The 12,500-nt window shown below is 45.7% G+C and overlaps 1 protein-coding gene across 1 annotated transcript in view; it reads left to right on the top strand.

Moving 5' to 3' along the window:
- pigg (phosphatidylinositol glycan anchor biosynthesis class G (EMM blood group)) overlaps positions 1-12,500 on the top strand; it is a gene marked incomplete at its 3' end in the record, with an annotated part of 103,990 nt that overhangs the window by 19,495 nt on the left and 71,995 nt on the right.

Raw genomic sequence — 12,500 nt, forward strand, 5'->3', positions numbered from 1 at the left:
TTCCTTTTTTTAAATAGGTGTTTTCAGTCGACGAGGACGACTCAAATTAGGTGAAAATCACTTCAAAATGATGCACATTATTGCTGATTATAGCACTGCAAGCCAGCACTCTGGAGTCATTAGTAATGTGGAAGTATTTTCTTGTCCCTGCCCTCTATGCCAGTTTCACATCAGTGTGGTTTGAGGTCTAAGCACAGAGCAGCCTCAGAGCATGCTATGCTGGACAGAAATGGTGTTATTTTTGCGGAATATACTCTGCTAACTTTTCTAAGACAGTTGTTATTATTAATATTTGTATTATTATATCCTTGCCTATGCACTGATTATTATTGTATGTTTTCGCTTATACCACACTAGTGATTTCAGAATTATCTTTGATTGCTATCACTATGGTAATGAAGTGAAGTCTTCCTGTACGAAGGTGTCCCTCAAGGTTTTGTTCATGGGCCACAGCTGTTTGAAGTGTTTTGTACAGTTCACTGTTTGTTTCTCTCTCTCTTTTCTCTTACTTATTGATTTTAAACTATAACCACGTTTGTGGTCTCTGACTGGCATCACTGTGTTACACTTATTTACTCTGCTTTTTGCTTAGCGTTTGACTCCATAAGGAAAAGTAAAAGTTAAGTCTTAGTTTGGCTGTTTCGTTCGGATTGCCCTGTTGGTGAACTTTAGCTGCCCAGGCGTGACTGAAAGGGCCACTGGAAAAATAGGCCAAAGCCCGAGACTCTGAAGAAACATTAGCACATTAGCCCTGAACTGACCCTATAAAGAGGCTTTCTTGCTCCGTCCAGCATTCTAGGTTACTGCACACTGACTGCAGATCATCATCAGACATGGTATTCATGGTTGGCGGTGGCATGAAGTGCTTTGTTGACGCATTACATTGGCAGGGCGAGGGGAAGGACACAAGGAGCTCGAGACTTGAGGAGGCTCCACAGAGATAAACACTTCACTCTGAGGTGCCACAAAGCAAGCGGAATGGCAGGAGAATATGGTGGAGGGCCCCCTCAAGAGCTCCACAAATCAGCCACGGCCGCCCATCCAAGGTCACAGCTAATGGGTGCGGTGGCAGTGCGCGCGCTCCTGCTAGTCAGTCATTCACTCGCTCTGAAAAGCATCCACTTATGTTCCAAGGCTTGCCTCGCCTCACTTTTTGTTTTCCGCCTCATTTTGTGGACGAGGCCCATGTCTGTGTCTCAAGGCGAGAGTGGGCGCTGGCCAGGCAGGTGATGCCATGTCACCGGCTGCACTAGACTGGAGCTCGAGCAGGGCAGTCATTTGCCTGAGATGCTCTCTCTCTCTTTCTTTGCTTTCCAGCTTTATTATATATATTATTTGAGTCATAATGGTCAAAAAGTCTTAAATTTAACTTGTTGAAACCTGCAGAAACCCTGTTTATACTCATGATGTGCTTTGATGTGATAGAAAGACAAAATGTTGTCTTTAAACATGATTGGGTACATGTAGTATATAATTGTAGCTGGTTAAGTCACTAGACGTTGACACTTCTAATGCCTCTTTAAGGGTGGTTTGGCCCCTCATAACGAAACCTGTTAAGGGTTGTACATGGAACCATTCTAGGTGCTGTCCCAAGTTCTTTGTAGAACCCTCAAGGGTTCTCTAAGGACAAAGTGAGGCACCATAGCAACATCAGTGACTATCAGTGAAGAGGTGCCATAGCAACCATAACAACATCAGTGACTATCAGTGAAGAGGTGCCATAGCAACCGATCAGTGAAGTGGTGCCATAGCAACCATAACAACATCAGTGACTATCAGTGAAGTGGTGACATAGCAACCGATCAGTGAAGTGGTGCCATAGCAACCATAACAACATCAGTGACTATCAGTGAAGTGGTGACATAGCAACCATAACAACATCAGTGACTATCAGTGAAGTGGTGACATAGCAACCGATCAGTGAAGTGGTGCCATAGCAACCGATCAGTGAAGTGGTGCCATAGCAACCTTAACAACATCAGTGACTATCAGTGAAGTGGTGACATAGCAACCGATCAGTGAAGTGGTGCCATAGCAACCATAACAACATCAGTGACTATCAGTGAAGTGGTGCCATAGCAACCGATCAGTGAAGTGGTGACATAGCAACCGACGCTGTGCTGCACGGTGTGCTGCATCTGTGTGTGATTTTCCAAAGCCCTGGGAATCCGTTCCTATCTGCAGTCGTGTGTGTTTGTGCTTTAAATAGTGTCTTCATCTCGTCCTCTCATCACATTTTGTCCCCGGGTGTTCCGGTGCCTCGGCGAGTTTGTTTTTGCTTTATTTATTTATTTTTTTATTTCCCCCCTTTCTTTTTTTTTTAAATTGTATCCCCGAAACCACTGTTGCACCAGTGTTGTGTCTAAATATTGTATGAGTCCCTGTTTTGTTTGTGTTTATTTCACGGTTGGCTTGAAAACTTTAGCCATGTAACTTCTTGTTAGGGATCGTTAAGTAAGACATTTGTTCTGCTTTAAATTGCCAGACACATTCACTTGGGAGGAGGGAAATGTCATCCAGAGTCAGAATAACAACAGTAATGCACCCATTGGCATGGGAGCCAGAGAGTCTAGATTCATTTTCATCTGAACCGCACCACCTCTTGGCGCAAAGAAGGATGGGAGGGGGGGCCGTTTGGGATTTTGGCAGACAGACATTAGTTTGTTCAATCAGTCTTTGTCCATATTTGGCCTATCTTATGCAGCAAGCTCATCACCTTGACCCTTGTCTTTTGTTTTGTGAAGCCCAGCTTTCCTGCTCTGAAGGGCTGGCCTTTTGCATCAGTGGAGATTATGGAAATGAAGCTTCAGTTATTTGTTCTTGCAAGCGCAACTTCCGCGCAGACTTCATGGGCGCAGGGTAGAACAGAGCGCCTCTCGCCTGCTTGCAGATGTAAAAGAGCCTTTTCTGCTCCTGGATTCGCTCAAGTCGAGGCCACACGGCGAGTACTGAAATTGATTTATGGCTGCGGTGTCACTCAGATTGGGGCTAAAACCAGAGTGTTGAATAGGTGACCGTTGTTCAGTCGTTCTGGTGAGCTAGCTGTCACTCAACCAAAGAAACAGGCTGGGTCATTCTGACACTGGAGATGGAGGTTACATCAAGCAAATGCTAAATTACATTATCGCTCCCCTGAAATTTCCTGTTTCACTCAAGATCACCGCAGTCAGACAATTTTCTCTGATTTTCCTCTCTGGACTTGGTGCCTCGCAATCAATTATCCGGGAGGTTTTGAATTAATATGACTATTTTTAATGTTTGTGACTCACTGTGTAGCCTACCTGCTGCGACGAGAGGAAGACGGAAAAGAAAGGGATGAGAAGAAAAGGAAAGGGAAGGGAAGAAAAGACAGGGAAAGGAGGGAGTGAAATGTGAGAGGAGTGGCTGCCTTTGACGGTATCGGTATCGTTGTGTGTGTGTGTGTGTGAGCGTGAGCGTGCGCGCGTGCGTGTGTGTGTGTGGTTGCTCTCTTGGAGTCGGCTTGCCTGCATTATTAATCAGGTTTTGGAGAGAAGAGAGTGATATTTCCTCCCAAACTTCTCTGCTCACTCCCAGATGGTCTTGGGGGACTGCTTTGGGTGTGATGCAGGACTGCAGACATGACTGACGGGATGCTTTCATTTTCATTTGAAGCGTTTCGAGTTCTCTATGAACACAGTTTGGGAGGATTTCTGGAGATATTGGCGTAGAATACCCATATTGCATCTGTGTGTTTTGATCATGTCATTACAGGCAGTTCAAAGATCCATTCGATTCAACTACTTTCTAATCTAATCACATAAAATCACTGGAATGTTCATCTTAATCCTGTCTCCCCTGTCCACACCAGTAGCAGACACACAGACACACAGACACACACACAAACACACACTTCCCTGTCCACAGCAGTAGCACACACACACACACACACCCACACACACACACACACACACACACACACACAGGCTTGGCCTGTTTCCCACACACACACCTGCACACACACACACACACCTGCACACACACACACACACACACACACACACACACACACACACACACAAAAACATTAGTTGGGCAGCATGAAGACCATTACGAGAAATTAGCTGAATTTGACCCAAACAATGAATTTGGACAGCACGTAACAGATGTATGATTTCAGAACTGTGTACTTTGTGTTGTGCTGTTTAACTACATACAACTCTGATCGTGTGAAAGTGTGTTGTGCTGTTTAACTCCATACAACTCTGATCGTGTGAAAGTGTGTTGTGCTGTTTAACTCCATACAACTCTGAGCGTGTGGAAATGTGTTGTGCTGTTTACCTACATAGAGCTCTGAGCGTGTGGAAATGTGTTGTGCTGTTTACCTACATAGAGCTCTGAGCGTGTGGAAATGTGTGGTGTATGCCAGCTCAACTAATGTGATTTCCTCAATCCTTCCCTCCCTCATTTCCTCCCCCTTTCTCCCTGCCTCTTATTTTTTATGTCCCACACACACACACACACACACACACACACACACACACACACACACACACACCACACCACACGTACACCAGTACCACCAGGGGGACAATAGTGGGATTTTCATTACCCCCTCCCAGGGCTGTGGTGCAGATTATTCGGTTGCTGTCTGTATTGTAGTTTTGTTTGTCTGTAGCCGTGTGTGTGTGTGTGTGTGTGTGTGTGTTTGTGCGTGTGTGTGTGTGTGTGTCTGTGTGTGTTTGTGCTTGTTCCCGCCTGCTCTCCCCCTCTGCGCTGCATTACTTTGTGGCTTGCCGCCGAAATGGAGTCGCCGACTTCTTTCTTTCTTTTGCATCTGCCTCTGCAGAGCAAGACTTCCTGCTGTCGGGATGACCACTGTGCCTTGTTCCAGGCAGCGCACAATGGCACACACACACACACACACAAACGTACACACACACACACACACACACACACACACACACACACACACACAGGCAGCGCACAATGGCTCATATTGGCCCGAGAGGAAGCCAGTGATTTGGGTTTGAGGACTTCATCACTGTGTTCTGCAGGCATCTCCAGTGTTAGGCCTTGGGCACACACGCTCAGATCTAGTCTTTTTCTCTGTGTGTCATTTTTTTTCTCCATTTTCTTCCCTTTCTCTTTTTTTTGGTACTACTCTACTGCTTTGTAAATACTCATCCACGCATGCTGAGAGAAAAGGGGAAGAGAGAGAGAGAGAGAGAAAGGGAGGAAGGGAGAGAAAGGTGTTCCATTTGGATGCCAATGAAATCCTGTTAGGCCCACCCAATCTAGCACATAAAAGACTTGGGGGTGGGTGGGTGGGTGGGTGAGTGTGTGTGTGTGTGTGTGTGTGTGTGTGTGTGTGTGTGTGTGTGTGCGTCGAGGTGGGGGGGCTGGTAGGCACAGAATTAACAGTTGAAGGCATTTTGTCCATTCAACATATTTAGTTAATAACTAAACATGGCCTCATTTGGTTGCATAAGATGGAGAATGGACTTGTATCTGAGACTAGCATTAACACGCTGGAGACTAGCATTCACACGCTGGAGACTAGCATTCACACGCTGGAGACTAGCATTCACACGCTGGAGACTAGCATTCACACGCTGGAGTGTATCTGAGACTAGCATTCACACGCTGGAGACTAGCATTCACACGCTGGAGACTAGCATTCACACGCTGGAGACTAGCATTCACACGCTGGAGACTAACATTCACACGCTGGAAACTAGCATTAACACGCTGGAGACTAGCATTCACACGCTGGAGACTAGCATTCACACACTGGAGACTAGCATTCACCCGCTGGAGACTAGCATTCACACGCTGGAGACTAGCATTCACACGCTGGAGACTAGCATTCACACACTGGAGTGTATCTGAGACTAGCATTCACACACTGGAGTATCTAAGACTAGCATTCACACGCTGGTGTATCTAAGACTAGCATTCACACGCTGGAGTGTATCTGAGGCTGAATTTAGACGGAGCCTTGTTTCACTGAATCGGGTTCATTTTTCACACAAATCAATCTTTTAATTCTGTAAGGATGGAGCCTGGTAACGAGAGATTTGCGTAAAGACGGAGCCACCAGATTGGGTTGAACGGGCTGTAGTACATACCCCACACCTGTTGGTGCCGCTTTAGCGCTGCTACAGACAACTGAAAAAACTTGAAAAACGTAGAAGAAAATACTACACAGCACACGGTACAGGAGCACAGCACACGGATAAACACATTACACAAGACATTCAAGCTCCAATTAGCAACGTTACATTATGGTTAATAAAATCATTGGTCAGACTAAAGGTTATGCAAAAATGAATTCTATTGTCTATTGATAATAAAGAGTTTGGAACAGTACAACATAACATGTCTGTCATCCCATTTCCCATGAGGCTTTGCTCCGACCATTTTACATCAATTTATGAATAAAAAAGCAAATTAAATCGCTGGCCAATTTATATTTGTGGTCATGAAAGTTATGTAACGTCTGAATAAAAAGAATTAGATCAAGATAGGAGGCTAAACAAAAATCAGTAGGCTGGATTAATGAGAGTGAGTTCGAGACACACCATGAGTGAGATGTAAAGCAACAACAAGTGTTATATATATTGGTTGGAGATCGCGTGTGGATCACGTGGGACAATGACGTCATCAGGTTGCGTGAATCCATGCACACGAACACCAGCCCCCGTACCGATTCAAATCTACTCACTTTTTACCCCCGATTCGGATCGTTGCGGATAGAGAGTGTTCGATTAAATGATAGGGCTATCTGTATTACGAACAGCACTTGAGACTAACATTCACCCACTGGAGTGTATCTGAGACTAGCATTCACACGCTGTAGACAACAACTTGCCGTCGTCTTTCAGACATTTATTTTTGCATTCCGGGGCACAGTAATTGTCTACCATGTTGACAATCCAGTCTTCCTTACTAGTTCACCTATTTGAACTTGAACTTGAACTGACAATATAATCATGCTGAAATATTTTTGTTGCCATGACTGAGGGACTGGGAAGACCTCCATTATAAATCACCCTGGCTTCCCCTACACATGGAGGTGAAAAGAGCACATCTCTCTGCTCTTCACCCCCCACTGTTACCCCTCATCCCTCAGCCTCGTTATGGACCTCACTGAGACCCCACTAACCCCATGCTGGCTGATAACACTATACAACCCCCCCACCCCCCCACCCCCTCCCGAGTTTGCTCTCCATCATTCTTCTTCATCCTGACACACACTGTAATGGTGTTCTGTCCTCCTCTTCATCCTGACACACTGTTATGGCCTCCCTCCTCTTCTCTGCGCGGTGGAAGTCACTTGTCCAGAGAATGGCCACTCCACATCTGGTTGTCGACCCCGTGTCGAGACATCAGGTTGTGTAATAAGAAAGACATCCTTTACCTGCCTGTTCACTGTCCACACCCGGCTCGTATTGGATTCTTCTGCCTCCTGTCTTGAAACACCAGAAAAAGCCTTTGATTTGGAATCTCAAAGGCTGCACGTTTCAGTCCACTACTTTTAATAATCCTGACCAGAGTAATTGCTTAAGTTTAAATTGATTCGTTTTTGATTAGGCAAGACGGCATCGCTTGATCTGTGTGTGTGTGTGTGTGTGTGTGTGTGTGTGTGTGTGTGTGTGTGTGAGTCTGTGTGTCTGTCTGTCTGTCTGTCTGTCTGTCTGTCTGTCTGTGTGTGTGTGTCTGATCTTTTATTTATTTATTTTCCCTTAGATACACCCATGTACTTTAAAAGGTTTATTTGATCTCAGATCGACTGTCAGCATTTTTCTCTCAGCAGCGTCTGACTTCAGTGTTACTGAATTCACATCCGTGGTCTTTGGATTGTGTGAGGTTGACCAATCACTGCTGTCCACCCCTGTGCCTATGGAAACCCAGCAGGATCATCTCATTATCTCATAGTGGAAAGGAACAGGACGTTCATCCGTTGACCTTGCACCTCCCATCTCTCAACAGAGGAAAAATATGAACTTCTAACTGTCGTCCACGAACACACTTAAAGAGAAAGATGCACTTGCTGTTGTCTTCACAGGGCTCTGTAAAGCGCCTTGAGACAATTGTATTGTTTTGTCGCCATATAAATACGTTTGAATTGAATTCACAGGACATAAGCGCAGCGGTAGCAATATAAGCTTCAGAGGAACTGACCAGCCTCGGCGAATAGACTCCATTCGGGGGGGAGGTGCTAAGCAATTGCACATGACAGACGGCCCCTGGGTTTTTCAGAACGGTTAGCAATTGCCGCTGGGCTGGGGGTGATAATTACTATGGTTTGCCTAGCGTGCCGGAGAGGAGAGGAGAGGGGGAACAGTGTGTCTCAGCCATGCTCAACATGAGAATGAGGTTCGATGTATCCGTGTGTGCAGACTTCAACAGCTCGGGTCGCGAGTGCCCTCAATGAGAGAAGTTAACAGAACTACGTAGAGGGATGCTTTTGGGTGCCTATCGTACTCCTGCTCCTGCTTTAGAGTGAGCCCACGGCTGGCCACGGAGAGGAGAAAAGAGGAGAGGACAGGAGAGGCAGGGGAAAGGACAGGCAGGGGGAAAGAAGAGGAAAGGGAAACGAGAGGAGAGGCAGAGGAAAGGAGAGGGAGGGGAGAGGAGAGGAGAGGGAGGGGAGAGGGATCTTTGAAGTGAAACGAAGCAGATCACCATGCTCTCTCCCAGAGGATGTAGGAGGTAGAGAGTGCCAGAGAGAGAGAGAGATGGAGAGTAAGAGATTGAACAAGAGAAGTGAGAAAGGAAAGGAGAGAGGGAAAACTGAGCTAAAAAATTGGTAGAGAAACCACCTCTCCTCTCTTCCTCCTCTCTTCCTGCTCATCCTCCACCGCCACCTCCTCATCCTCATTCTACTCCTCATTCTACTCCTCCTCTGCTCTCTTCCTCCTCCTACTCCTCTCCTCTCCTCTTCCTCTCCTCCCTGTGCACACTCCTCGTGTCTTCAGTCCCTCCATTCACATCTGCTGTACGTCGCTGTGTGTGACGGGACGCAGACAGGATGGTGGCAGATCCTTTCACAGTAGGCCGTCACCCCCTGAGCTCAACGCTGATTGCTAGAGGCACTAATGAACAGGGTGTAACATCCATGTTGGGAATTAGGCCTTCCATCCCTGACTGCTGATGCTAATGAAGTTTATTTTTTCCCTTCTGACATGCGCTTCCATACACCCCCCCTCATCAGTGACGTGCTTCGAATGCCCGCTCATGCTAGCAGGGCTAATGTTGTAATTGTTTTCCCTCTTTGCCGTTGTTGCGTCTTGAGCGTTTAGCCTCAAAGACTGTCTTTGAATGAGCCTTACTATCTAAAAGCTATTGCAGGTGCACATCTTAATGCCCCGGGCATTATCAGGCGGACGTAGACCCCGCTACCCTGGCCCATATGGTTGCTGATTCGCCTTATGTGTCAGATGGGTGTGTGTGCGTCCTCTATGGTGATCATCTTCACCAAAGCAGGTTATCTGCAGTGGGGTTTTCTCCCAAATAAAATCAAATCAACTTCAATCAAACCTTGATTGAAATCCCCACACGGACTACCCCTTTACACCACACTGCCAAAGGAGGAGGAGTTCAATGATTTCTGGGCCTTCCCTGGCTCTTGTTTGTGTTTGTGTGTTTCTCTGCTTCTTCTCACTGATGAGTGTTTTTGTTTCTCTGGCCATCGCCATGGGAACCGGCCTGACAACACCTGCTCCGATAGGAATCAGCGCACACTCACTGTACAGAGGATCACTCCTGGAAACACTGGAAACAGCTGCTTTTGTGAGCATCTGCCAGAGTGGCTGGAGACTTGGTGTATTTTTGACTAAAATGACTCCAAATGGCCTGATTTTACAAGCTTTGCACCTCTGTGACCTTTCGGTTGTGTGCTTGTGATGTTTGTACCGAGCGTGCTGTTGAATCTGTGGTAGAACTAGGTGGTAATGACTCCAAGGCTGTGAGTGTGAATACGTGTGTTCTTCTCTTCTGCGCAATGCCACACAGAAATGGAGCAAATTATTCCTCTTGTTTTTTGAGAATGTTTGTTTCTAAATAGCGGAACCACAGGTTTCTAAAAGGAGTCCTCCCATTTACGACTCAATGTGTGTGTGTGTGTGTGTGTGTGTGTGTGTGTGTGTGTGTGTGTGTGTGTGTGTGTGTGTGTCTGTGTGTGTGTGTGTGTGTGTGTGTGTGTGTGTGTGTGTGTGTGTGTGTGTGTGGTTGTGTGTGTGTGTCTGTGTTTGGCGGAACCACAGGTTTCTAAAATGAGTCCTCCCATTTACGACTCAATGTGTGTGTGTGTGTGTGTGTGTGTGTGTGTGTGTGTGTGTGTGTGTGTCTGTGTTTGGCGGAACCGCAGGTTTCTAAAAGGAATCCTCCATTTACGACCGGCAGCCTTGTTTGTGTTGCTGATTGACATGTTCACATGCTGGGTCTGTCACAGTCTGAGGCGGATCATTACCGTGTCCTCTACCTGTTGAGTTAGTGTGTGTGTGTGTTTGTAAGTGTGTGTGTGTGTGTGTGTGGGAGTGTGTGTATGTGTGTGGGTCTTCCACAGTCTGAGGCGGATCATTACCATGTCCTCTACCTGTTGAGTTAGTGTGTGTGTGTGTTTGTAAGTGTGTGTGTGTGTGTGTGGGAGTGTGTGTATGTGTGTGGGTCTTCCACAGTCTGTGGCGAATCATTACTATGTCCTCTACCTGTTGAGTTAGGATCCAGAGGAGACGAATTACCTTTCTTAACCCCAATCTCTGGCTATGATCTCCATCAATCTGGGGGAGGCCCAGTCTATCGATTATATTTATCCCCCCCCCTATGTCTTCCCAGTTGTGTGTATAGACAGTTGCGTACTGATCTTTCCATGTACAAAAGCTAGATTTTACTGTTTGTAAATCATTGACTAACCTGGCATGAAATGTGTGTGTGTGTGTGTGTGTGTGTGTGTGTGTGTGTGTGTGTGTGTGTGTGTGTGTGTGTGTGTGTGTGTGTGTGTGTGTGTGTGTGTGTGTGTGTGTGTGTGGGTGTGTGTGGGTGTGTGTAAGTAAGTAAGACTTTATTTATAGAGCACATTTCCTTCAAGAGTCGCAGTTCAAAGTGCTTTACATAAAATCAAGAGCAATACAAGTCAAATAATGATCAACATCGTATCAAAACCTGGGGCCGTATTCACAAAGCCTTTTATCTTACCACTAGGAGTGCTCCTAACTCGCGCTAAAACCTTTTACGTAGGAGTAATTTCTTAAAAGTGATTCACAACGGCTCTGAGACCTACTCATACTAAGGATAATACCAACTCCTAAGCTTAAGATAAAAACTCCGTTGCTATGGATGACGTCGCTTCTCATGCACGAGTTTAGAAGGGGTGAGGACGGTGATTGGTTGTTGACAGGCTCTCTCATTAAAAACTCATTCGTGACGTCTCTCTAACAATCCCACTATATCGACTGAAAATAAGAGAATAACCTAGGCTTCAAATTAAGTCATATTAAATAGTTATGGACAGTGCAGTTAGCAGAATGCACACGCATGATGACAAGTTTGTGCATCCAACGGGAATGACACTTAGCACGTTAAGAGAAATATAAAGCGATCAATATAAAATATGGCAATTGCATGCAATCAAGGCAGTAATAATTAAAGCACCCAGCAAACTGTTAGGATATTATATTTCCAGCCCTTGACCACTTCAAATATCAGCACATACGGCCCTTCAAGCCCTCCAATCTTAATTGATCAAAGCGAAACGAACGTGAACCGTAGCCTAGGCGAAAGCCTACTGGTCCCAATAGCCACTGTCACCCCAGCGGCATCCAGCTGGTAAGTTCTCAAAAACCTGCGACCGCTCTCCGTTGAAATGCACCAGTCATCGGTACATCCAGGCCACGGTGGACGAATTATTGTAATGTGTGTCCCGTCACTGGACATTCCTGCGATCGCCATGGAATTTACTTTGATATTGTGTAATAGGCGATTGTCTGGATAAACTGTTGGATGATGTGGGGTCTACAGTGCGTTGATAGTTTGATGAATTAAACGGCTGACTGATGATTCCCAGTGTCGTCAGTTGCGTTTTCCGCGAAGCCAAACAAAAATCTTTATGTTTCCAAACATTTCACTTCGGGACACATCGTTGTTTAAAGGCGTCATTGCATCCCGCGCTAATTCTACGACAATATTAATACCTTCACGGTTTAAGCAATGTCTTTTATCAATTCCAAGTCGGCTGCAGCCATCTTACGATTTTTTGTGAATAGGTCTTAGTGATTTAGGAGTCCTCATGAGGAGTTTTAAGCTGTCCTAGACTTAGGTGCTACTTTTAGGGATTAAATATTTTGTGAATTGTTCTTAGTAAAAAAAATTAGGAGTCCTACATTTAAGACTGACACGCCCATTATTTTTAGGAGTTTCTCCTAAATTCGCCACTTATGACCTACTTTTAGCCCTAAGATTCTTTGTGAATACGGCCCCTGATGTTCAGATAGGCTTCTTGGATTACTAAAATGTGTGTGTGTGTGTGTGTGTCTTCC

The sequence above is a fragment of the Sprattus sprattus genome (genome assembly GCF_963457725.1).
Source record: "Sprattus sprattus genome assembly, chromosome: 8".
NCBI classification, from domain to species: domain Eukaryota; kingdom Metazoa; phylum Chordata; class Actinopteri; order Clupeiformes; family Clupeidae; genus Sprattus; species Sprattus sprattus.